Source organism: Mustelus asterias, chromosome 10 (assembly GCF_964213995.1).
Source record: "Mustelus asterias chromosome 10, sMusAst1.hap1.1, whole genome shotgun sequence".
Taxonomy (NCBI): domain Eukaryota; kingdom Metazoa; phylum Chordata; class Chondrichthyes; order Carcharhiniformes; family Triakidae; genus Mustelus; species Mustelus asterias.
The window spans coordinates 14,325,626-14,350,993 of record NC_135810.1 but is presented as its reverse complement, the minus strand read 5'-3'; the positions used below and the strand labels follow the sequence as shown (position 1 = coordinate 14,350,993).

The 25,368-nt window shown below is 44.1% G+C and overlaps 1 long non-coding RNA gene across 1 annotated transcript in view; it reads right to left on the bottom strand.

Annotated features, from left to right (window-relative positions):
• Positions 1–24,307, bottom strand: part of LOC144500000 (uncharacterized) — a 62,151-nt gene extending 37,844 nt beyond the window's left edge. Inside the window, exon 1 of the long non-coding RNA XR_013498912.1 lies at positions 24,175–24,307. This is a non-coding gene — a long non-coding RNA (uncharacterized LOC144500000). The remainder of the gene's footprint in view (positions 1–24,174) is intronic.
• Between the last annotated feature and the right edge of the window lie 1,061 nt (positions 24,308–25,368).

Here is a 25,368-nt window from a genome sequence, read left to right as displayed (position 1 = left end):
GAGTGCTCACGTCTCATCCGAACATAAGCCTGACCAATCCACCTAACCAGCACATCTTTTGGACTGTGGGAGGAAACCCACGCAGACAAGGGGAGAACCTGCAAACTCCACCCAAGCCAAGAATCGAACCCAAGTCCCTGGCACTGTGAGGCAGCAGTGCTAACCACTGTGCCACACCGTGCTGCCTCAGTGAAAGCCTCAGCATTTTGGATTAGATAATGCAAATTTACATATAGGTGGCACATAATTTTCAGACCATTAATTTAAATGGTTAGAGAATCACATGTATTACTCACTAACATTTCCAATATTGTTGAGGGATGTGTTGACTGGGAGTGTCTCGGAGGGGAGTGTTGACCCGTTAGAGAAAATCTCCATTACAAGGGAGGAAGTGTTAGGTTTTTTAGGGAATATAAAGACTGACAAATCCCCAGGGCCTGATGGAATCTATCCAAGGCTGCTCAGGGAGACGAGAGATGAAATCGCTGGGCCTCTGACGCAAATCATTGTCTCGTCACTGGACACAGGTGAGGTCCCAGAGGATTGGAGGATAGCTAATGTGGTCCCGTTATTTAACAAGCGTAGGAAGGATAACCCGGGTAATTATAGGCCGGTGAGCTTGATGTCCGTGGTGGGGAAGTTGTTGGAGAGGATTCTTAGAGATAGGATGTATGCGCATTTAGAAAGGAATAAACTCATTAACGATAGTCAGCATGGTTTTGTGAGAGGGAGGTCATGCCTCACTAACCTGGTGGAGTTTTTTGAAGAAGTGACTAGAATGGTTGACGAGGGAAGGGCCGTGGATGTCGTCTATATGGACTTTAGTAAAGCGTTTGACAAAGTCCCTCATGGTAGGTTGGTGCAAAAGGTTGGATCTCATGGGATAAATGGCTAAATGGGTGGAGAACTGGCTTGGTCACAGAAGACAGAGGGTGGTAGTGGAGGGGTCTTGTTCCGGCTGGATGCCTGTAACTAGTGGTGTTCCGCAGGGCTCTGTATTGGGACCTCTGCTGTTTGTGATTTATATAAACGATCTGGAAGAAGGTGTAACTGGGGTTATCAGTAAGTTTGTAGACGACACGAAAATGGCTGGACTTGCAGATAGTGAGGAACATTGTCAGAGGCTACAGAAGGATATAGATAGGCTGGAAATCTGGGCAAAGAAATGGCAGATGGAGTTCAATCCAGATAAATGCGAAGTGATGCATTTTGGTAGAACTAACGTAGGGGGGAGCTATACGATAAATGGGAGAACCATAAAGGGTGTAGATACGCTGAGGGGCCTGGGTGTGCAAGTCCACAGATCCTTGAAGGCGATGTCACAGGTGGAGAAGGTAGTGAATAAGGCATATGGCATGCTTGCCTTTATAGGATGGGGCATAGAGTATAAAAGTTGGGGTCTGATGTTGCAGTTGTATAGAACGTTGGTTCGGCCGCATTTGGAATACTGCACCCAGTTCTGGTCGCCACACTACCAGAAGGACGCGGAGGCTTTAGAGAGAGTGCAAAGGAGGTTTACCAGGATGTTGCCTGGTATGGAAGGGCTTAGTTATGAGGAGAGATTGGGTAAACTGGGGTTGTTCTCACTGGAAAGACGGAGGATGAGGGGTGACCTAATAGAGGTGTATAAAATTATGAAAGGCATAGATAGGGTGAACGGTGGGAAGCTTTTTCCCAGGTCGATGGTGACATTCACGAGGGGTCATAGGTTCAAGGTGAGGGGGGGGAGGTTTAACACAGATATCAGAAGCTCGTATTTTACACAGAGGGTGGTGGGGGCCTGGAATGCACTGCCAGGCAAGGTGGTGGAGGTGGACACACTGGGAATGTTTAAGACTCATCTAGATAGCCATATGAACGGAATGGGAACGGAGGGATACAAAAGAATGGTCTAGTTTGGACCAGGGAGTGGCACGGGCTTGGAGGGCCGAAGGGCCTGTTCCTGTGCTGTACTGTTCTTTGTTCTTTGTTTTTTGTTCTCGCAGACACAAAAAACAGGAAATCACATCAATCATATGTCCATATCTATTATTAGAAAATCTTGAGTTGCGTATACTTCCTGTTTACAGACCATGCTTTCTGCTGTCAAAAGTGTTGATGATGCTTTTGCTGCAATCTCCGCCTTAGTAAATCTGCCATGTCAACTTTACCTATCAAATTTTGTCATGTTAATTGTCACATGTATTCACAGGCTGTGACCACAATGTAGCTTCCTGAAATGAGAATCTAAAGTCCCTGGGTGGAATTTTCCCGTCCCGCCCGCCACAGGAATCTTGGGGCAAGCGTGCCCGGAAAATCCCGCCCTCTGAATCAGTGCCATCCAGACTCGAAGCGTTCGTTGAAGACCTCTGACCTCGCCCATGACCGTGATTTTCCAGTGCCGCTGCAGTGAATGGAGTTTTGGCTGAGTGCCAAATTCTCCATTCTCACTGGCAGTGGGGTGGGACAAAGGAGATTGGAGAACGCCACTCGTTAATTCTATTTTCTCTCTCCCCAGCTGCCGCCAGATCTGCTGAGTTTTTCCAGCATCCTCTCTTTTTGCCTCTGAAGTCCCTCTATCACCATCTAGTGTTGCACAGAGTACGTACTTCGGAAAAACATCATGATACTTCTGTGTCAAAATAGGTGCTGACTTGGGAGAGAAAAAAGGGGTTAATGTTGGTTGGGGGGGGAGGGTGTGGATACCTCCTACTGAGGTTGCATTTGCTTTGTTAATGAGAACTCACTGAGTCATTGTTGAAACTAACTGGCCGGCAGATAAAACTTGCCTATCTGCATAATCCTGTCTGCATTTAAATTAATGTATTCAAATTTTGTCCACTCCAGGAGGTTGCCCTATCTGTCAAAGCAGCTCCCCGGAGTGCAGGAGAAGATATGCTGATGTTAATGCATGCATGCACTGCTGCCACTGCTAACTAACTGTATAAGAGTCACGCTCACTTGTTTTCCTTGATGCTGCAGTGTCCCTGTTCTCTGTTTTGATTTATCAGGCATGTTGCGGAATAATTGTAAAAGGAACACAACCGCCACAGCATTTGCTTTGAGATCCAGCTCCCTAATCAGAATCCTAACTGTTCAACAACCCACAATAAAATCAACGGCATCCAAATCATTGTGAATGCCTTGGCGTCCGGACAGGAAGTCATACAAAAGTGGAGAGTTTGGTGCAACTTAATCCCATGATATATTTAGTGACACCGGAAATCTGGAGAAGTGAGTTAAGAAGTTGAGAACAAATATTTAACTTAACTATTCCGAGGGCATGGTCACCATTACTGAGCCTTCGGATTTCTTCTGAAACATGTGGTCCAGAATATAAATGAAGCCTGGCAATACTGACCCCCGGAACTTTGTCTATTTTTCTCGAGTTTGAATTATTTTCCGAATTTGAATAATTTGTAAAGAGCAGCACTCTTTTGGCTTTTCAAAACGTCGTCGTGCTGAGTTTGGACTTTGACCTCTGGAAATCCTGCAAATATAAAGTGAGACTTGGGCTTGTTGAGAGTCCACTGCAGCAACTTGTCGCTCCCACGCGGCAAGTTAAGGTGCTTGCAGCAGCCAAAATGGAGTCTGTTTAACTTCTGCACTGAGTTCAAATGGGCCTGCTGAGCTCATATATCCTTTTGATTAACCAAAGATGTGCGGGTTACGTGGATTGGCCATACTAAATTGACCCTAGTATTAGGGGAATTAGCAGAGGAAATGTGTGGGGTTGTGGGGATAGGGCCTGGATGGGATTGTGGTCGGTGCAGACTCAATGGGCCAAATGACCTCTTTGTGCGGTGTAGGGATTCTATGATTCTGTAATAGTCCCAGAAGCATGAAGATTCAGGAAGATTGTAGACTTTTAAAAATGGCGGGTGGGACCTGAATGGAGAAGTCCCGCCCCCATTTCCAGCAGATCCAATTGGTGCTAACACTGGGAAGGGGGTCGGGGTGTGATTATTGCCCCCGACCCCCTTCCCAGTGTTAGCACCAATTGGATCTGCTGGAAATGGGGGCGGGACTTCTACATCCAGGTCCCACCCGCCATTTTTAAAAGTCTACAATCTTCCTGAATCTTCATGCTTCTGGGACTATTACAGAATCATAGAATCCCTACAGCGCACAAAAAGGCCATTTGGCCCATTGAGTCTGCACCGACCACAATCCCATCCAGGCCCTATCCCCACAACCCCACACATTTCCCCTGCTAATTCCCCTAATACTAGGGTCAATTTAGTATGGCCAATCCACGTAACCCGCACATCTTTGGTTTATCAAAAGGATATTATTAAACTTGAAGGAGTGCAGAAAATATCTACTAGGGTGCCACCGGGACTTGATGGCTTGAGTTATAAGGAGAGGCTGGATAGACTGGGACTTTTTTCCCTGGAGCATAGGAGGTTTAGGGGTGATCTTACAGTGGTCTATGAAATAATGAGGGGCATAGATCTGCTGGATAGTCAACATCTTTTCCCAAAGGTAAGGGAGTCTAAAACTAGAGGGCATAGATTTAAGGTGAGAGGGGAGAGGTACAAAAGGGTCCAGAGGGGCAATTTTTTCACATAGAGGGTGGTGAATGTCTGGAACGAGCTGACAGAGGTAATAGTAGAGATGGGTACAAATTTGTCTTTTAAAAAGCTTTTAGACAGTTACATGGAAAGTAAGATGGGTATAGAAGGATATGGGCCAAATGCAGGCAATTGGGAATATCTTAGTGGTAAAAACTGGGTGGCATGGACAAGTTGGACTGAAGGGCTTGTTTCCATGCTGTAAACCTTTATGACTCTATGACTGCTCCTCCTTCTTTTGTGTCCACAGGAAGGTCAACAAACATTGAAAGGTTTGAGACCCCTTGCTATGGTGAAAAAGCTATCGGTTCTTTCCCGCTCAAGTTCACAGTTAGAACAGCAGCTGGGACCCACCTGGAGTATTATGTGCAGATTTGGTGTCCTTATCTGAGGAAGGATGTCCTTGCTATAGAGGGACTGCAACAAAGGTTTACCAGGCTGATTCCTGGGCTGTCACATGAGGAGAGACCAAGTCAGGTAGGATTATATTCACTGGAGTTTAGAAGAGTGAGAGGGGAAACATATAAAATTCTAACAGAGTTAGACAGCTTAGGTTCAGAAAGAATGTTCCTAATGGCGAGGGTGTCCAGAACTAAGGGTCATAGTTTGAGGATAAGGGACAAACCTTTTGCAACCGAGGTGAGGAGAAACCTCTTCACCCAGAGAGTGATGAATGAGTGGAATTCATTACCACAGAATGTAGTTGAAGCCAAAACGTTGTGTAATTTCAAGAAGAAATTAGATATAGCTCTTGGGGTCAAAGGGAACAAGGGAAATAGGGGGAAGGGGGGATCAGGTTATTGAATTTGATGATCAATCATGATCATAATGAATGGTGCAGCAGGCTCGAAGGGCCGAATGGCCTACTCCTGCTTTTAGTTTCTATGTTTCTATCACTGGATCCAATCTGTACATCTAAGAAAGCGCCTCACATTTTCTGGTCGGTTACCCTTTCGCTTACTCACAAGAGTGGGCGATGCAGGATTGTTGTGGGATGTTGGCCGGTGAGATTGCTGACAAATCTTCCCTGAGTGGGCAGGCTTAAAATTACCCTAAAAATGTACATTTTCTTGACATGTATGTTTGCTTTCTTTTCTGTGAGAATCTGTGATAGGACAACATTCTATCGGCAGATGCAATACAGTTGAGGTTCTTGTGAGAAACCTGTGCCAGTCACTTGGTAAAATGTCTTCCCCTGAATTTTTGGTGAGAATCCCTATATAGGCGCTGGAGAAGATTTGCTGTTGTGTAAGGTACCAGCGTAAATAGAGATGTCCCAAATCAAAAGGGATGTACACACTGAAAGGAAATGTTTGTGGGGACATTACTAATTTCCATTTTCACTAAGTCTCAGATTAATTTCAGATATTTTCAACCTTGGTGAAAACAACAGAAATGCTGAAAAATGGGAGTAGGTGGGGAGTCGGGGGGGGGGGGGGGGGGGGGAGCGGTGGAGGTGTGGGGGCGGGGTAAGGGGGTGCGAGGATGGGGTTGAGGTGGGGGGGGGTTCGAAACCCTTAATGTGGAGGTACAAGTCTCTATGGGCAGGTCACCGAGTAGCACAGCACCTGACTCCCTGTCAGACGAATAATTAAGAACAAAATAAAAATGTAAGAAATACAGCAACTCATGTTCAGTTATTGCCAGGGCTCCTCGACGTCATGCTCGGTCAAATGCTACCTTGATGTCGAGGGCAGTCGGACACAGCGGTTGGTGCTGCTGCCTTGCAGCGTCGGGGGCTCAGGTTCAATCCAAACCTTGGGTGACTGTCTGTGTGGAGTTTGCACATTCTCCCCGTGTCTGTGTGCGTTTCCTCCGGGTGCTCCAGTTTCCTCCCACAGTCCAAAGATGTTAGGTTGATTGTCCATGTTAAATTGCCCCTTTGCATCACGGGGATTAGCAGGGTAAATATGTGGAGTTACTGGGATAGGGCCCGGTGGGATTGTTTCAGTGCAACAGTGGGCCAAATGGCCTCTGTGAGTAGAACCCCCTAGTGGGGTGGTAAACCATTAGACATTAAGGCACTGGCAGAGCTAGAAGCATTCATGAGCTAACAAGAAGCAATTTACAGATACGAGATGCAGTCATTGATTGAAATGAGTGATTATAATTGTAAAACACATATGTTGATATTTTGAATGTATTATTATTGATTCTAAGGAATATTTTTCGCTTTGGCCAAGAGCAATTTACTGTCAGGCAACACGGTAAAAAGACATTAAGATGAAGCCATATTTTGAGAGAATAATTGAACCTTGGAAATATGCAAGATTTATCAGTTAAACTTGCGGTTGGAAAGAATGCTTCGAACACTTAATCATATTTCATGAATAGAGTTTATTCACTGTCCGGATGAGATGGACTGGTGCCCAGATGTGGCATCATGAGTTAGTCTGGTTAGTCAGTGACCTTTAAGGGAACACATTAAAACATTTATTTAAACTCTGAGCTGAGCATCTTAGGCTACTAGGCAACCGGGCAGTGGGCTCAGCCAAGACAGGAGTTAGCTTCCGGATTTCACGGACTAAAAATGTACCATTATGCTGAACAGTGGAATGCGTTTGGCTAAAGTATTTGAAAGGTATCATTGTTGATTTGTGTATCCTGAGGATGATTGATCTAAAGTTACTAAAAGGCGGCAATAATTGACAAGAAAACCTATAATTGATCTGTTTTGAATTGTATATGTCAGATTTTCATCGGAGAGGTCTGGTAGCTCCATTTCAGAGCTTTCCTGACCCTTTGATGGTCTTCTGGCAACTGCTGGTTTAAATAAAGTTATGTCTTTATATAGAGATACCTGCCTCATGAGTCTTGTGTTGTCTAAACTTTAGGCAGTACCGGTCACCTCGGTTACCCCACCAACAGCCTCCTTCTGCACTGTAGGGATTCTATGATTCTATGAAATAGGAGCAGGGGTAAATTTTCAGTGCCATTCATTAAAATCATGGCTAATCTTCTACCTTAACTCCATCTTCCCACACTCTCCTTGTTAAGGTGTTTGTGAGGAGAGCTAACTAATTGACATTCCAGAGAGCTATTTTGGAGAATACCAGTGCAGTCCCCACCACTTTCACTGTCCATACAAAACATCTATAAAATGACAAAGTAACACCAGCCATGTACCCGTACCCCAAGAGTCAATTTGAATGCTGTTGCTTGTAACATGTTAAGTAATTTTGGGAAGATCAAGCTCCTGTACGTCCTGATTTGGAAATAACCTTTTATTAAGGTTAAATAATCTTTGCTATTTAGTTCCCCTGGCTCGTCCCAACATAACCCTACCTCTTCCCCACATGGCCACTGTCCCTTGTTATTCAGCTTTGCTCCCATTGAACACTGACCATGTTCTCCTATTAGCACATTCTGCTATCCTACCTTTACCTCGATTAACACTCTTCAATCCGTAATAGCACCATCAACAGCCCCACTTGTACCTCAAGTTATTCTTCTTAACTTTACAAAGAGTCGGTACTTAGATCATAAAAGCAAAATACTGTGGATGCTGGAATCTGAAACAAAAACAGAAAATGCTGGAAAATCTCGGCAGGTTTGACAGCATCTGTGGAGAGAGAATAGAGCCAATGTTTCGAGTTTTGATGATCCTTCGTCAGACCTGATGACATTTTCCAGCAATTTCTGTTTCAGTAGTTAGATCATGTTTTACATAACACATGTTATTATAGAATCTCTACAGTGTGGCAGGAGGCCATTCGGCCCATCGTATCTGCACTGACCACAATCCCACCCAGGTCCTATTTCCGTAACCCCACATATTTACCCTGCTAATCCCCCTGACACGGGGGGTCAATTTAGCATGGCCAATCAACCTAACCGGCACATATTTGGAGTGTGGGAGGAAGCCGGAGCACCCGGAGGAAACCCACGCAGACACGGGGAGAAACTCCACACAGGTCAAGGGTGGGTACCGGTAGACAGGAAGATGGGTTGAAGTGTGTCTACTTCAATGCAAGGAGCATCCGGAACAAGGTGGATGAACTTGGGGCGTGGATTGCTACTTGGGACTACGATGTTGTGGCCATTACGGAGACGTGGGTAGAACAAGGACAGGAATGGTTGTTGGACGTTCCGGGGTATAGATGTTTCAGTAAGTGTAGGGAAGCTGGTAAAAGAGGTGGAGGAGTAGCATTGTTAATCAAGGATAGTTTAACGGCTGCGGAAAAGCACTTTGAGGGGGATATGCACACTGAGGTAATATGGGCTGCAGTTAGAAACAGGAAAGGAGCGGTCACGTTGCTAGGAGTTTACTATAGGCCCCCAAATAGTAATAGAGATGTGGAGGAAGAAATTGCTAAGCAGATTATGGATACGTGTGGGGGTCACAGGGTAGTTGTCATGGGGGACTTTAACTTTCCAAATATTGATTGGAACCTTTGTAGGTCAAATAGTTTGGATGGGGCACTTTTTGTGCAGTGTGTGCAGGAGGGTTTCCTGACACAATATGTGGATAGGCCGACAAGGGGTGAGGCCACATTGGATTTGGTACTGGGAAATGAACCGGGCCAAGTGTTAGATTTGGTTGTGGGAGAGAACTTTGGAGATAGTGACCACAATTCGGTGTCTTTTGTTATTGCAATGGAGAGGGATAGGGCCGGACGGCAGGGCAAGGCTTACAATTGGGGGAGAGGTAATTATGATGCGATTAGGCAAGAATTAGGGGGCATAAGATGGGAACAGAAACTGTCAGGGAAAGGCACTGATGAAAAGTGGAACTTTTTCAAGGAACAAATACTGGGTGTCCTTGATAGGTATGTCCCTGTCAGGCAGGGAGGAAATGGCCGAGTGAGGGAACCGTGGTTCACAAAAGAGGTGGAATATCTTGTGAAAAGGAAGAGGGAAGCTTATGTAGGGATGAGGAAACAAGGTTCAGATGGCTCGATTGAGGGTTACAAGTTAGCAAGGAACGAGCTGAAAAAGGGGCTGAGGAGAGCTAGGAGGGGACATGAGAAGTCCTTGGCGGGTCGGATCAAGGAAAACCCCAAGGCTTTTTACTCTTATGTGAGGAATAAAAGAATGACCAGGGTGAGGTTAGGGCCGGTCAAGGACAGTGGTGGGAACTTGTGCATGGAATCAGTAGAGATAGGCGAGGTGATGAATGAATACTTTTCTTCAGTGTTCACCAAGGAGAGGGGCCATGTTTTTCAGGAAGAGAAGGTGTTACAGGCTAATAGGCTGGAGGAAATAGATGTTCGGAGGGAGGATGTATTGGCAGTTTTGAATAAACTGAAGGTCGATAAGTCCCCTGGGCCTGATGAAATGTATCCTAGGATTCTTTGGGAGGCGAGGGATGAGATTGCAGAGCCTTTGGCTTTGATCTTTGGGTCCTCGCTGTCCACGGGGATGGTGCCAGAGGACTGGAGAGTGGCAAATGTTGTTCCTCTGTTTAAGAAAGGGAATAGAAATGACCCTGGTAATTATAGACCGGTTAGTCTGACTTCGGTGGTTGGTAAATTGATGGAAAAGGTCCTTAGGGATGGGATTTACGACCATTTAGAAAGATGCGGATTAATCCGGGATAGTCAGCACGGATTTGTGAAGGGCAAATCGTGCCTCACAAATTTGATAGAATTTTTTGAGGAGGTAACTAGGTGTGTTGATGAAGGTAGGGCGGTTGATGTCATATACATGGATTTTAGTAAGGCGTTTGATAAGGTCCCCCATGGTCGGCTTATGATGAAAATAAGGAGGTGTGGGATAGAGGGAAAGTTGGCCGATTGGATAGGTAACTGGCTGTCTGATCGAAGACAGAGGGTGGTGGTGGATGGAAAATTTTCGGACTGGAGGCAGGTTGCTAGCGGAGTGCCGCAGGGATCGGTGCTTGGTCCTCTGCTCTTTGTGATTTTTATTAATGACTTAGAGGAGGGGGCTGAAGGGTGGATCAGTAAATTTGCTGATGACACCAAGATTGGTGGAGTAGTGGATGAGGTGGAGGGGTGTTGTAGGCTGCAAAGAGACATAGATAGGATGCAAAGCTGGGCTGAAAAATGGCAAATGGAGTTTAACCCTGATAAATGTGAGGTGATTCATTTTGGTCGGACAAATTTAAATGTGGATTACAGGGTCAAAGGTAGGGTTCTGAAGACTGTGGAGGAACAGAGAGATCTTGGGGTCCATATCCACAGATCTCTAAAGGTTGCCACTCAAGTGGATAGAGCTGTGAAGAAGGCATATAGTGTGTTAGCTTTTATTAACAGGGGGTTGGAGTTTAAGAGCCGTGGGGTTATGCTGCAACTGTACAGGACCTTGGTGAGACCGCATTTGGAATATTGCGTGCAGTTCTGGTCACCTCACTATAAGAAGGATGTGGAAGCGCTGGAGAGAGTGCAGAGGAGATTTACCAGGATGCTGCCTGGTTTGGAGTGTCGGTCTTATGAGGAAAGGTTGAGGGAGCTGGGGCTGTTCTCTCTGGAGCGGAGGAGATTGAGGGGAGACTTAATAGAGGTTTATAAAATGATGAAGGGGATAGATCGAGTGAACGTTCAAAGACTATTTCCTCGGGTGGATGGAGCTATTACAAGGGGGCATAACTATAGGGTTCATGGTGGGAGATATAGGAAGGATATCAGAGGTAGGTTCTTCACGCAGAGAGTGGTTGGGGTGTGGAATGGACTGCCTGCAGTGATAGTGGAGTCAGACACTTTAGGAACATTTAAGCGGTTATTGGATAGGCACATGGAGCACACCAGGATGGTAGGGAGTGGGATAGCTTGATCTTGGTTTCAGATGAAGGTCGGCACAACATCGTGGGCCGAAGGGCCTGTTCTGTGCTGTACTGTTCTATGTTCTATGTTCTATAGACAGCGACCCGAGGCTAGATTTGAACCTGGGTCCCTGGCGCTATGAGGCAGCAGTGCTAACCACTGTGCCACCGTGCACAATGTTGTGATTGGATTACCGGAAGAATAATACAAAAGAACATATCAAGCTGAAGAAGTGGAGTAAGGAATTCCACAAAAGTCTAAAACATATCAAAAATTCAGCAGCAAGTTTTTATCATTATAAGATTCACAGAGCCAACAGTCTTTTGTGTATTTTCAACTTTGCAGACTTGTATTATTTTAGCTTCTTGCTGCTGTTGGTGCAAAATGTCCCCCACTGCTTCATTTCACTCTGATCCACCGGCTTCTCTCCCTTAAGGTACTGCAGCAGTTTCATGATGATTGGCTGGTTTGGTTGGATTTCCCGCCCTTTCAACTGGTTAGTTCTTGATTAAGTGGCACGGTTGCCAAGGGCAGCTCACCTAGTCCATGCAATTCACGCCCGGCCGTAGAAATTAACCTCCTGATTTACATTCCACATGAAGAGATAGCTCTGCAAGTCACACTTTACAATGAAAAGGACTATTGGGAAATGATTCAGACAGATCGGAATTGGATACAGATGAGATGTGTGTTGTGAATCAGTTAAATTATATTTATGGGTTACCAAGGGATAAAGGAACATTCCAAAGCTCAGGACTACGTGCTGAGGGCTGCTCTTAAAGCCAGCACAATGGGGAAAGGTCACTATTTTTGAACTTAATGTTCCTCTCTAAAACCCTCACAGCGCCAGGGACCCGGGTTCAATTTCCTGCTCAGGTCACTGTCTGTGCAGAGTCTGCTCGTTCTCTCCGTGTCTGTGTGGGTTTCCTCCGGGTGCTCCAGTTTCCTACCACAGTCCGAAAGACGTGCTGGTTTGGTGCATTGGCCATGCTAAATTCTTCCTCAGTGTACCCGAACAGGCACCAGAGTGTGGCGACTAGGGGATTTTCACAGTAACTTCATTGCAGTGTTAATGTAAGCCTACTTGTGACTACTGAATAAACTTTAACTTAATAGTGCACCAGGGGGAGGGGAATTTTATCAAACCCCATGGACCATGTGATTCACATTGAACGTATATAGTGAAAATTTCATGTACCACAATTGAATTGAAGCAACTCAAGGTGCAACATGATCTATGTAGAAAACCTGAATATCATTGCACTTTCTATGATGTTTGTAATGTTCTTCCAGACATTTCATGAATAAAGTATATTTTTGCAACAAACAAAAAGGGATGAAGAAACATTAGACCAGCAAATTAATAACTAAATAATGGAAATAGATGGGGATCAAGCATAGCTGAGTTGAAGACTTCAATTTACCAAGAGTGAATTGGGAGGATTATATTAGTAGTGACAGGAGAGAAGACATATTTCTGGGCATGAAAAGATTGTTAATGACCCAAATAACTAAAGAATTGACAAGAGTAGAGGCTAAAGTGCTGTGTAAAAACATATACGCTGGAACTCTACTGTCTCACCCACCACAGAAGGGGCGGACAACAGAAATGTCTGTTGGCTTCGGACACGAATTTCCGGTCTCACTCGAGCAAGGCCGTAAAATCACACCCATAGTTTTCCATCTGTTTAAACTGATGGACAAAAAAAATCGGACAGCCTGTGGAATGGGTGAAGGATAAATGTACCTAATATTCTGATTAGCATAGGAAATGACCTCTCGATTCAAAATGAGTCTAGAATTTGTGTGGGGTGTACATCTTTTTGTAGATTTGACTCCAGCATCTGCCTGTTGTGGGTACCCGGTATCACTGAGTTACTTGGAAAGATAGTTTTTTGCATTTTATATTGCCTACCACGACCACGAGATGTTCTGATGCTCCTTGCAGTCAAGAAAATGCTTTCTCACTGTTGTAATGTAGGAAACGCAGCAGCCTATTTGCCCACAGCAAACCCCATAAACAGCAATGTGACAACGAACAGATAATCTATTTTTGTGATGTTGCTAGTGGAATAAAAATTGACACGAGGGAAAGCTGCCTTCTTTCAATGCCCACCTGGGAGAGCAGGCAGGGCCACCTCATTTTAGCATCTCAACTAAAAGATAACACCCTCAGGGTTGACATGCCCTGATCTAGATGAATGTATTCAAGCCCTGGAGGAGGACTTGAACCCACAACTTACCGACTCAAAGGCCAAGAGCACTCGCAGCTGACATTCTGAATTATGGACTCATGCCAGAAGCATAATTATAACCCCGATCGAAACTTTCGACTTGTCACAGTTGGGTCTCAACTTCTTGTTGTTTGAGTACAAAGGAGCACTTTTAATTGGAAAATAATTACAAGAGTTCTTCTGAGGCTGTTCATCAGTAATTTAATTAGGTTGAAGATTAGATAGGGAACGTTGGGGGAAATTACGTTAGACGCATTTAGCTTCATTTTCCTTAGTGTATGATTGGGATGCACCATGTGCAAATACGCATTTATAAGAAAAACCACATGACTGTCCTGAAATAACTATGCTCTGAATCAAGCCTTTATGAACCAGCCCCAAATGGGCAAATGTAGAACTGTGTGCTATAATGCCGCACTTTCCTGGGAGAGAGGAACATTAAGTTCAAAAATAGGCCATTCAACCCCTTCAAGCCTACTCTACAGTTCAATCACTTAATGGCTGATCTGCATGCCAATTCCATTTACCCACATTTGCTCCACATGACTTAATGACCATACTTAACAAAAACACTCAGGGTGGGATCTTGGCACAGTGGTTAGCACTGCTGCCTCACAGCGCCAGAGACCCGGTTCGATTCCCGGCTTGGATCACTGTCTGTGCAGAGTTCTCCCCATGTCTACATGGGTTTCTTCTGGGTGCCCTGATTTCCTCCCACAGTCTGAAAGACGTGCATAGGCCATGCTAAATTTTCCCTCAGTGTACCGGAACAGGCGCCGGAGTGTGGCGACTAGGGGATTTTCACAGTAACTTCATTGTGATGTTAATGTAAGCCATTTTATGACTAATAAATAAAAACTTAAACTAAAACTTATCCCCACAATGTATCTCAGCTGGAATTTCCAAGGAAAGATCTCCTGCGCTCCGTTTTCATCACCTCATCAGAATTCCTGAAGAAATAACATGAACAATGCGAGTACAAACTCTTTCATGCATTGGGTAGAATCTTGTGCCCCCCCCCCTCCCTCCCTTAGTGGTGTGTTTTGCAGCGATACACCCGCTAACATAAATGAGTTTTCCCAGTGATTGCAAATTCCGCCACTGATTCGCTGGTGGCGAAGTTGGGGTGGGGGGAGTGGCTGCTGCCGACGGAACTGAAAGATCCAGCCAGTGGGAATGGCCAATGTCTAAATAAATGTTCCCCCTGTGAGTTGTCCAGTTTGTAGACCAACCATGTGTACAACAGCAGAAATGACAGGAAATATCAATAACGTGTCGAACCCACTGTCATTCAAACACTTTCAATGTTCTTTGTCACTCCAGTTTGATGATTCAAATATCAGCAAATTTCCAAATTGGGAAATTAAGAGAAAATTCCTCTGTTTGTTTTTTCCACATTGGTATATTTAACTTCCAATACTGAAGAAATTATCGCCGGAATTCTACCGCCCCCGCCCACCACAGGAGTCAGAGTGGGCGAGGAGCGGACAATAGGAAGCTCCGTTGAACGCGGGTGGGATTTTCTGGTCTCGGGCCGAGCGAGACCACAAAATCCCACCCACTTAATCAGTCATTGAAGGCTGATAGCATTGAATGGGGCGGCATGGTGGCACGGTGATTAGTACTGCTGCCTCACAGCTCCAGGGACCTGGGTTCGATTTCCGGCTTGGGTGACTGTCATTATGTTTCACTTCATTGTCTGTGTGTGTTTGCATGTTCTCCCCATGTCTGTGTGGATCTCCTCCGGGTGCTCCAGTTTCCTCCCACACTCCAAAAATTTTTGCATTAGGTTGATTGGCCATGCTAAATTATCCCTTAATGTCCCGGGGTGTGTAGGTTAGAGGGATTAGCAGGGTAAATGTGTGGGATGATGGGGATAGGGCCTGGGTGGGGTTGTTGTCGGTGTTGACTCGATGGCCAAATGGCCTCCTTCTGCACTGTAGCGATTCTATGATTGTACGAATGCAAGATAATTCATGGTATTTAGATTTTGGACATACCTAACATTTCCTTTGAATTCTTGAACTTTTCCTTATTCTCACAGAGCACACCGGCAGTCTGCAAGAGAGATCTCCAGCACTCCATCAATGATAATCCCTATTAATCCCTACTCTCTACAGGTGTGCCAGAGCTAATGAAGTGAAACATAATGAGATGATTTTAGAAGTGAATTGACCCAGTTTGTTAATATGTAAAGGCTGCGCACAATTGTTCATGGGATTACTGGATACAGCTGCACTGGGAATGTGAAAATCAGCGAGTCCTTTCACCATATTTAAGGCCACTCAATATCATTGGTGTCTTCAGAAACGTACTGTAGGGTAGGTTGTTTCAGAGTGGGTAATTGGGTGGGATTCACTGTGTATAATTAGGTTCTTCCTCCTCGCTAGACAGTAATATAATGGAATTAGTGCTCAAACACAGCTGTCGGGACATCTGGCAGGAAGTCCCTTGGGATAAGTGTTTAATAAATGTTAAACGAAATGGAAAAGCGTGGTTCAAACTTTAAAATATTGTTGCAAGTGGCCTGCAATTAGAGGTCATCTCTGATTTCAAAATAAATCATAGGCCAGAATTTTACCCTCCCCGGTGGGTATTTTAGGCAGGATGGGGGTGGATGGGCGGTGGCTGGAGAGGAGGTGGTATGGTGTCCTGGGCATGGCCTCGAACGGGAAACCTGCCCTTGACCCAATTGAGGCCCTTAAGTGGTCCAACACTATCCTTGACCCCGGCCTTGATCATAGAAAACCCTTATCTAACAGCTAACAGGGACCAAAACTTAGATTCCTTCTCATCAGCTGACTTTTGACATTTTACTAGCAACACCCAGTAATGAGAGAGCCTCAGGCCTCGCCATTCAGATGGGAGGTTTTTGAACTGTCCCTCCCCCATGAGCCCAAAAATGGTCACAACCCAATTTTTAAGCCACAGTCTAGGAATCCATAGGAAATACAATAAGTCCCAGCCACATTGAGTGCACTGGTTAAGGGGAGGCAGTGGCATAATGGTATTTTTGCTGGACTAGTAATCCAGAGACCCAGGGTAATCTCACTACGGCAGATGATGACATCTGAATTCAGTATAAATCTGGAATTAAAAGTTTAATGATGACCATGAAACCATTGTGTATTGTCATAAAAATCCATCTGTCCTTTAGGGAAGGAAATAGAGTTAGAGAGTCGTAGAGATATACAATGTAGAAACTGGCCCTTTGGTCCAACCTGTCCATGCTGACTAGGTTTCCTAAACTGAACTAGTTCCATTTGCCTGCGTTTGGTCCATTTCCTTCCAAACCTTGCCATCCATGAACCTGTCCAAATGTCTTTTAAATGCTGTAATTCTGTTGTCCTTATCTGGTCTCGCCTTTACTACAGGTCCACAGCAAATGGTTGACTCTTAAATGCCCTCAAGGATGGCAATAAATGCTGGCCCAGACAATAACACCCACATCCCATGAACAAATTAAAGAGACACAAAATAAATTAGCTATGTGGGATGATGGAGGAGTACTCAGGGTGAATAAAGAAGTGCCTGAGGTGCATCAGCTGGGCCAACAAGACCTGAGGAGACAGTCGATCATCTATTATACACCATCAATGGCAATGCAGTTAATCAGTATTTTATTCATTGCTCTACATTGGGGAGACAAACCAGTGACTTGCGGAGCACCTTTGCTCAATCCAAAAGTGTAAAACCTGTCACATTTCTACTGCTCTCCAGTTCCAAAGAAGAATCATATTGGACTCAAAATGTGGACACTCTCTCTCTCTCTCTCCCCACAGAAGCTGCCAGACTTGCTGAGTTTCTCCAGCATTTTCTGTTGGTTATTTGGGACACACATTCCTCTGTTCATAATTTTAAGTGTAAAGTATCTCATCTTGTATTCACACTGATCTCTTCATTCAAATTCTCAACAGAAAGTAGCTCGCCCATCTAATTTGCTACCTAGCTCACTAAAAAGGAACAAAAATGCCTGCAAAAATTAGAAGATAACGGGCCAATAAAATATCACATGGCTCACAAAAAATTATAATTTAAAAAATGATTAAAGGTAATGAGTGGGAATCGATTTGTGGTAAATAACAAATAGAGCTTGGGGTATTTATGGTTTCAAAGCTTATCTTTTTTAAAAACAGACCCCAATTTAAAAGGGAAACGGAGAAAGGAAACTAACTCCTCCAAGGAGGTTAACGCTGAAACGGAAATTGGAAAGCAAACCTTCTGGGGAGTGTGACAATACTGTGCCTTTAAGAAATGTATTTGTGTCATGTTTCTTGTGCAAGATCTGTTTTAGCAGATTTTTTTTATCGGTGCTTTTTTGTCTGCATCTGGCAGCGCTGTTGTTATGGCAGCAGCATAATTGGTCTTAATTGCTACAATGTTTGTTTTAATCTGGACTAATGCAGGATTGTTATTTTAGTGTTTTCCCCTGGGGTTTTTCTGAGTGGGGCTTGATTAGGTTGACAGACAACTAAGGTCATGTGACTGGGCTGGAGGGCTAGGCTCACAGAGAGAAACTGTGTTCAGTTGGAACCTGCAGAGCGAAATAGCCTTTTCTCTCTCAGACATTTAGGAACTGGCATCTGCCAGAGACCAGGTTTATTTCTCTGAAGTTCTGCTGCTTGAGGATATATCTTTCTCTGGAAATTGCTCTATGGGAATCAGAAGGCAGGTGTCATCCTGTATCTGTCCAGAGGGGTTAAAAGACTGGAAATCCACATGAGCATCTCTGTTTTATGCTGATTCTGAAGATGGATTGCTGTCTATGGGGATACTGCTTACATTGGAACTATAGAAATAGATAGTTTTAAGAATTATATCTTGTCACGTTTAATTATTTTAATTGGTAAAAGTTATGCTAACTCTTTTTGTTATAATCTAACTGTATTCTTAAATAAAATTTATTTTAATAAAAGCTTCCTCGTGGGCCAATTGAGTCATACCTGGATGGAAATATCTTATGCTCACCTTAATGCCAAAATCAAAAAAAGTTGGGGTCGAGGCCAACTTCATAATATACCTTGGAGTTTCTGATCTGATCCTAACGGGAAACTGAAACTGATTGAAACCACATGAATGGCAACAGAGCCATCAGAATGCAATAGATGATGATGGTCCATCATAGGCAAAGTTGAGGAGTTCTGCAGACATTTTTGGTAAAGACCATGGCTGGAATTTTCCAGCCATCCGCATCAGTGGGATCATCCGGTCCTGCCGATCGCATGCCTCCACTGTGGGTTCCATGACGGTGAGGGGTTCATTCAATGGGAAACCCTGTCAACAATGGCAGGAGCAGAAGATCCTGCTGCCAGCCAACGTCAGGCCACCTCTGCAAAACATGCAGCAGGCTGCGTGGAAAATCCCACCCCATGGCAGCGAATCCCATTGATGATCAGGCTAAATCCTACAAGAGGGACTGAAATTCTTCATGCGGACCACAGTTCTGAAGGACTTTGTGGGTGAGACTGACAACGTAATTCTGGATAGACTACTGAGCTGATTCACAGGGTATGTTTTAGTTTTATCTGCCATTTACTTTGCAATTTACAGTTTATAATCAACTCCAATTGCCTGTTAATTCATTTTTAGCCGATGTTGATTTGAGGTTTTGAGATTATATGGGTTAGCTAAGACAGTATCAAGTGTTTGCTTTGTTTGTACAGTAACAATTCCTTTGTTTAAACTGTGGAATCTTGTGGCTTTATTCTTTCAGTAAATAACTGAGGTTGTGGATTTCTTCCCGAAAAATCGTTATTGATCTTGACTGAGGTTGTAACAATGAGAAGTAAGCTGGTAAATTGCAACACCAATGGTCCAAAATGTCCGTTTTGGTAGTGTCGATATTATGTTTCTGGGTTAACAGCCCCGCATTCTGGAATTTTAATCTTCTCATTTGTGAATTAAATTCAATTAATCTGATCATTGAGGGGGCAGCATCAGAAGGCATGGTAAAATCTCAACTGGGTCATTAAACTCCCACCTGATCTGACCTCCAGATGATACTAGGCCCACATTAGATGGCTAACTCTTCATGCTTTCTGACCCAACCCAGTAGCAGTTCAGTTGTCAGGGCCACAGAGAGTAAATAATTCAAACAAAATTGATTGAAGGGAACCAGTTCATTAATGTACTGCCTGAAATTAAACGCACACCCTTTTAAACCGGATTGTATTTAAATGGGAATTATGCTGAACTGTAACCACTTGCTCGGTAACCCATTGACCACTTTATACATTCACTCTTGTCACTAGTAGCACGCCCTGGCTATTGAGTGTGCCATCTTAAGGATGTATGGCAGCTTGTCAGGGAACCCAAAACACAAGGGCACAGTCTCAGGATAAGGGGGCGATCATAGGATTGAGAAGAGGAGAAATTACTTCACTCAAAGAGCTGCGAATCTTCTCTGCCCAGGGGATTGTGGGTGCTCCATCATTGAATAGATTTAAGGCTGGGAATGACAGAGTTTTGGTCTCAGGGAAATAAGGGATATGGTAGGGCATCATGATCGGCATGGGCTGGAGCGCCAAAGGGCCTGTTTCTGTGCTGTACTTTCCTTTGATGAAGGGTCTGACAAAGGGTCATCCAGAATCAAAATGGTGTCTCCATACTGTCTCCAAAGAAGCCGTCAGACCTGCTGAGATTTTGCAGCATTTTCTGTTTCTGTACTTTTCTTTGGTCTTTGTTCTTTATGGAGAGTCAGCAGAAAAATGGAGTTGAAGCCCAGGGTCAGTACTGAGTGATGGAAAAGGCTCCATGGGCCTTGTGGCCTACTCCTGCTCCTACTTCCAATGCTCATATTCCTAATCGGTAATGTTCCATCACTTAAACTAATTCCTAGTAACTTAATTTTAGTCTATTGGATATAAATGCACAATTGCCACTTTCATCGCATTACCTTAATGAGCTGGTATTGAAAGAAAAATTTGCATAGAAAATAAATTTGAAATCTTGCCCTTCACATGGGGTGGGGGGTGGGGTTAGCTAGGGGAACATAGGAACAGGAGTAGGCTATTCAGCCCTTCGAGCCTGTTCTGCACACAACTCAACAAGATCATGGCTAATCTGTGGCCTAACTCCATATAGCTGCCTTTGGCCCATATCTTTTATTACTTTTGCTGAACACAATTTTTATCTACCCCAGATTTAAAATTAGCAACTGATGTTGCATCAACTGCCATTTGTGGAAGAGCTTTTCAAACTTCTTTGTGTGTAGAAGTGCTTCCTAACATCTCTCCTCAACGGTCTGCCCCTAATTTTTAGACCATGTCCCCTAGTTCTAGAATCTCCAACCAGTGGAAACGGTTTATCTTTATCTACCTTGCCTTTTCCTGTTAGCATCTTGACGACTTCGATCAGATCACCCCTTAACCTTCTAAATTCTAGAGAAAACTGTCTACGACTCACCCTCCCACCAGCCAGCCTCCTCCTTACATACAACGGGCGAGATTCTCTGGCCTCCCAGCCGGAATTCCCATTGATGTCACCCCATGCCAATGGGAAAGCCGCGGGCTGGGGTGCGCTGCCGGCTGGACCGGAGAATCTTGCTGGCATGAACAGCTGGAGAATTCTGGCCAACAACTTAGACTTGCAATAGCAGAAGTAGCTCAAACTTACATTGCCTGTAACCCTGGCGAGCATAATAAGTTTGCCTGATGCAAATATACAAGTAAAAATAATTGGCAACATTTTGAATGAACTGTATTTTAAACCATGTTTGGGGAAACATTAGGAACATGCTCTCTTGAATTCAAGTTATTAATCTCTTGGCTCATTTCATTTTATAGGTTGAAAAGCTAATTGCATAAAATTGTACAAACATATTGCATTATTGAAAATAAAACAATTAAATAATGCATTGAAATTGTATGATTTGAATGAATTGAAAAGGGTGAAAATAATAACAATATTTCAAATGCTTAATCAAAAATTGAGTTATGTATTTGTTCCTCATTTTCATTTAATCTGAATTGCAAGATTAGTGTTGATGTGACTCACTTACAGTATTTTCTCATCATTAAGGGTGGCACGGTAGCACAGTGGTTAGCACTGCTGCTTCACAGCTCCAGGGTCCCGGGTTCGATTCCCGGCTCGGGTCACTGTCTGTGTGGAGTTTGCACATTCTCCTCGTGTCTGCGTGGGTTTCCTCCGGGTGCTCTGGTTTCCTCCCACAGTCCAAAGATGTGCGGGTTAGGTTGATTGGCCAGGTTACAAAAATTGCCCCTTAGAGTCCTGGGATGTGTAGGTTAGAGGGATTAGTGGGTAAAATATGTGGGGGTAGGGCCTGGGTGGGATTGTGGTCGGTGCAGACTCGATGGGCCGAATGGCCTCCTTCTGCACTGTAGGGTTTCTATGATTAATATGTTCAGGGGGCTTAAGGCCTGCTTTATGTTACCAGTCTAAGACCAACAACCTAACCAGAGATGCAGGGTCGTGGTCTGGGGACTCGAGCTTGAATCCCACCACGGTAGATGGTGGCATTTGAATTCAGTTTTTAAAATATGGAATTAAAATTCTACTGATGACCATGAATCCATTGCTGATTGTCGGAGAAACCCATCTGGTTTACGAATGCCTTTTAGGGAAGGAAATCTGCCATCTGGTCTACGTGTGACTCCAGACTCACAGCAACGTGTTTGACCTGTGAATGCCCTCAGGGATGGGCAACAAATGCTGGCCCAGCCAGTGACGCCCACATCTCATGAACGAATGAGAAAAAAAATGCAACCTATACCATTAAGGTGATGTCTATAATGCAGTGCACTAATCAGGTTTGGGCAAAGGTACAGTACCCTGCATCCCTGAGCAAAGCAGGTCCATATAAAAAGGGTGCAAGGGATAAGCTAGAAAACCATAAGCCAGCTAGTCTGACTTCAGTGGTGGGAAAACTATTGGGAACAATTCTGAGAGCCAGGATAAAATGTCACTCAGAAAATCACGGATTGATCAGGGACAGTCAGCAGGGTTTTGTTAGAGGAAGATTGTGTATTACTAATTTAACAGAATTCTTTGAGGAAGTAACATGAAGGGTTGAAGAGGGTGGTGCTGTGGATATCAGTCAGGCATTTGACAAGGTCTCATATGGTCAGAAAAGTGAGATCTCATGGGATACAGGGGAAGGTGTCAGGTTGGAGCCAACATTGGTTCAGTGACAGGAAACAAAGGGTAATGGTCAATGGATGTTTATGCAAATGGAAAACAGTTTCCAGTGGTGTTCCGCAGGGTTCAGTTTTGGGGCCTTGCTGTTTGTTGTATATATTAATGTTTTAGACTTAAATGTGAGTGGCATGAATAGGGAATTTGCAGATGATACAAAATTGGCCGTGTAGTTGATAGTGAAGGGGACAGTTGTCGATTCCAAAAATGATATCAATGGTTTGGTTGAGTGCACCCAAGCTTTCGGAGCCCCAAACCCCTTCTTCAGGTGAGGTACTCACCTGAAGAAGAGGCTTGGGGCTCCGAAAGCTTGTGTGGCTTTTGCTACCAAATAAACGTGTTGGACTTTAACCTGGTGTTGTTAAACTTCTTACTGTGTTTACCCCAGTCCAACGCCGGCATCTCCACATCTTGGTTGAGTGGACAGAGAAGTGGCAAATGGAATTCAATCCAGAAAAGTGTGAGGTAATGCATTTGGAGAGGACAAACAAAGCAAGGGAATATTCAATAGACAGGCAGATATCGAGAGGGGTTGAGGAAACACAACATCTTGGAGGTGGCAGGATAGATGGACAAGTGGTTCAAGAAAGAATATAGAATACTTTCCTTTATGGGGTGAGGTATTGAATACAAAAGCAGGGATGTAATGATGAAATTGTATAACATGCTGTTTAGGCTGCAGCTGAATGCATACACCACATTACAGGAAGGTCACAATTGCTTTGGAGAGAGTGCAGAGGAGATTTACGAGAATGTTGCCTGGGCTTGAAGGAGGAGAAATTGGAAAGGCGAGGGCTGTTTTCTTTGGGAGGAATGACCTAATTGAGGTGCACAAAATTATGGAGGACCTTGATAGGATAGACAGGAAAGACTTGTTTCCCCTAACTGAGGGGCTCAATTACCAGTGGATAGATTTAAGGTGGTGGAAGGGATAGAAGGGACATGAGGAAAGATTTTTTCACCCAGAGGGTGGTAAGTGTCTGGAATTCACTGCCCAAGTTGGTGGTTGAAGCTGAAATGCTCAACTCATTTCAAAGGTATCTGGATCTGCATCTGAAATGCTGTAACCTACAAGGACACGGACAAGGTGCTGGACAGTGAGATTAAAATGAGCGACTGGTTTCTTTTCTCTTTTTTTTGGCTGGGGCAGACATAATGGGCTCAATGGTCTTTTTCTGCACCATAACTCTTCGTTGGTTCTGTGGCTCTATAGATGACAAACTCAAGGTTAATTGATTTGACTTGATTTGATTTGATTTATTATTGTCACATGTATTAGTATACAGTGAAAAGTATTGTTTCTTGCGTGCTATACAGACAAAGCATACCGTACATAGGGAAGGAAAGGAGAGAGTGCAGAATGTGGTGTTAGTCATAAAATTGGAGAAGTGGATAGCAACGTAAATGTTTACTCCACAACTATGCAAACAAAAAAGCAAAGTTGAAATAATTTTGATGATGTTTAGAAAAGGTTGCCAAGAATGCCAAGCAGCAGAAACCCCAAACACTTACCTCATAGAGCCATTCCATTAAAACATTGCGTTTCTGCATAATTACGCAATCTTCACTTGACAGATGATTGACGGAACTCTCGTTTATCCTACCTAATAAGAGTTAGAGATTAACTGTTCCATGAGAATTTACCCTCCAATATTCTGTTCTCCCAGTCACAGACCAAACCCAGGTCCCAGAGGAATAAACGTTTAACCATCACGCAGACATTTCAGGCCCAGACACAAGGCCATGCAGACAGCACATCACCCTAACCAAGAGGCCTTGACTTGAGTTGTCAATGCCAGTCACAAACAACTCGGGCATTTCAAGCGCTGAATGTTGGCTGTTTGCCTCAGTGGCAATGATCCAAAGTTAAGTAACAAAGGTAAGGGAACTCCAGGACAGTGGGGCATAGGATTAATTAACGTGGAACGCAGCGCTGGAGCTGTCTCAGTGACCACACAATCCAGAAATAGGGCATTTTATTCTTTACATTGCATTTGGCTGGTCACATATTAGTCATTTTTCAATAGTCCTGATTTTATTCAATTAATTGTAAGTTGTCATATGTTAGGACCATATGTTCTAGAGCAATATATTCTTTTAAAACATGGAAAGTCATGACCTCATCTGGATTCTTGGAAGTTGAATTGATTTTTTAAAAAATGGTCATAGTTCCACGTTTGGACTGGGGGGCAACCCTGTCCCAAGAATTCACCCAACCAGCATAGTACTTGAGGGGGAAGAGCTGTTTGCTTGTTTGCATTGCAATTGTTTACATGGATGGGGGACAAAAATTCATTTAAAGGCAAAGGCTAGTGATTTACCAGAAATCGCAACGCAGAGATGAGCTTTAAGTTTTGAACTTGGTTTTTGAATACAGTCAGCGGGAAAGAAAGAAGCTGCCCAGGCTCGCATTCTCTTTGTCTTGTCCAAAACCGTGTGAACGTCAGAATCCAGCTCAGAATCCTCAACTCAGTAGAACCTGTCTGTCTTTGGAAACCCAAGAGGCTGAGACATGAAGGATTGATTTGGTTATATTTTCCTCTCAATCGAGCCTCCAGCCCTCTATCGGGACCTGACGATCTGACTGCACACAAAGGTGTCCCAGATCAACAGTTTCTAAACTCTGCAAACTGTATCCTTTGCCTCACAGCGCCAGGGACCCGGGTTCGATTCCTGGCTTGGGTCACTGTCTGTGTGGAGTTTGCA